Source organism: Cavia porcellus, unplaced genomic scaffold, assembly GCF_034190915.1.
Source record: "Cavia porcellus strain 051 isolate PalLab524CR breed Dunkin Hartley unplaced genomic scaffold, mCavPor4.1 scaffold_2, whole genome shotgun sequence".
NCBI classification, from domain to species: Eukaryota; Metazoa; Chordata; class Mammalia; order Rodentia; family Caviidae; genus Cavia; species Cavia porcellus.
This window is the reverse complement of record NW_026947485.1, coordinates 73,390,507-73,392,589: the sequence shown is the minus strand read 5'-3', so window position 1 is coordinate 73,392,589 and position 2,083 is coordinate 73,390,507. Positions and strand designations below refer to the sequence as shown.

The window sequence follows — 2,083 nt, the reverse complement described above, 5'->3', positions numbered from 1 at the left end:
AAAAATTTACTAAAGGCCTGAGTGTATAGCTCAGTGATAGCACTTGCCTAGCATATATGAAACCCTGGGATATATATATTTTTAATGTGGTATTAAAAACAATTAATGTAAAGATTCTAATGCATTCTGCCTTGTCCTGCCAACACCTACAGCAAACAATACCACACCCACCAATGCCAAATGAATCATAGAATATGAGCTGTTGGACCCCAAAACATTATTTTTCAATCTAAAATGCCCAGCTTTAGCAGTTTTCCTGAGTTCCTGGAGTAATAAAATTGATGCTAAAAATTCACACTGATTATAAAAATTCAATTTTGTAACCAGAGATTTGTCTTATTACTATAAAGTTATGCATTTTCATTTTGTAACATTTGCAAATACAGTTAGATAAACTTGCATATGGACAGGTAGTCTGTATGATCATAAACAGCAGTTCTTCTTTGGGTGTGCTCATTGTGTTATGCTTAAGCAGAAATGTTATTTTCAGAAGATATATAATGAAGCATTTGACACAGAAATGGTATAACAGCTGCAACTTGCTTTCAAACGGTTCCACAACACTGTGTGTTCATGTGCATTTGTGTGTGAGAGTGTATGTGTGCGGGCACATCAGAGGTTGCTAAGCTTTCTGGAAGGGTTAGAAAGTCAATGTTAGAGGCTCTGCAGATCAAGAAGCCAATCAAAGGCATTTTGCACATCACCAGATAGCCAAGGAAGATATCGATGCTTAAAAATATGAAAATACTTGTAACCAGAGCTGCACAAAAGCAAGTGATGGCCGGATTTGGCCTTGAGCCATAATTTAACCATCTTTCCAAAGACTGATAGATAGATAACAACTATGGGAAAACATAAGCAGCTGCTCAATCTAACTGAAGGATACATGGACATCCATCATGTTAGTCTTTCAAATATGCCATGTTTGAAGACATTCGTGATATAGCTTGGAAGGAAATACAAATATATAAAAATAAATTAGAAGAGACCCGTTTCACTAAGATGGCACTGAAGGCAAAGAAGGAAGCTGCCACCCCTCCCAAAGCTGAAGCCAAAACAAAAGCTCTGAAGGCCAAGAAGGCCGTACTGAGAGGTATCCACAGCCACAAAAAGAAGAGCTGCAGGTCACCCAGTCCCAAGACACTGTGGCTCCCGAGGCAGCCCAAAGACCCTCGGAAGAGCACCCCCAGGAGAAACACGCTTACCATCATCAAGCTCCCCCAACCACCAGTTGGCCATGGGGAAGACAGAGGGCAACAGCACATGGATGTTCCTCATGGGTGTCGAGGCCAGCAAGCACCTGGTCCAACAAGCTGTGGAGAAACTATGGAGAAGCCTATGAGGTCAATATGGCCAAGGTCAGCACCCTGATCAGGCCTGAGGGAGGGAAAGGCAGATGTCCTCCTGGCTCCTGATTATGATGCTCTGGGTAATCGCCAACAAAATCGGGATCATCTAAACTGAGTCCAGCTGGATAAGTCTAAATACACATTTTTCCCCATTTAAAAATGAATAAATAGATAAATGAAAATAAATATCACCCATCATGGTAGCACCTAAAGATTAACTAACACCAGGGATATCTTCAGTTTGTTCATTTTAAGACAGGGTCTTGCTCAGGGCCCAGGCTGGCCTCCAGTGTGTGGTGTCCCTGCAAGATGTGGATGAAATCCAGGATGCACACTAGGCCAGCTCTCTACCTGAGCCACTCATCACCACCTTACTAAGTTACTTTGTCCTTTTGGTTCTTGGAACGTGTTTCCTTGCAACTCTGATGACATCCTATTCCATATAAAATTTGATGGCAGGCGTGATGGCACAACACTTGTAATCCCATCACTAGGAAGGCTGAGGCAGAAAGAGTGGAAGGTCCAGCCCCACCTGGGAAATTTAGCAATTTAGTAAGACCTGGTCTTAAAAAAAGGTCACTGGTATAGCTCAGTACAAAGGACCTAGGATCATTCCCCAGTATCACATACAAAAAAATTTATTTATACCATGCTGTTTAACATTTTATTCATTAGTATTTTCACTTGCTGACTTCTCTTAGTCACTTTTCTCACTGCTAGGACAAAATCACCAA

General features: G+C 41.4%; 1 pseudogene; it reads left to right on the top strand.

Annotated features, from left to right (window-relative positions):
* Nucleotides 1–1,002: 1,002 nt before the first annotated feature.
* On the top strand, nucleotides 1,003–1,459 carry LOC100722282 (large ribosomal subunit protein uL23-like; annotated as a pseudogene).
* The last annotated feature ends 624 nt before the right edge of the window (nucleotides 1,460–2,083 follow it).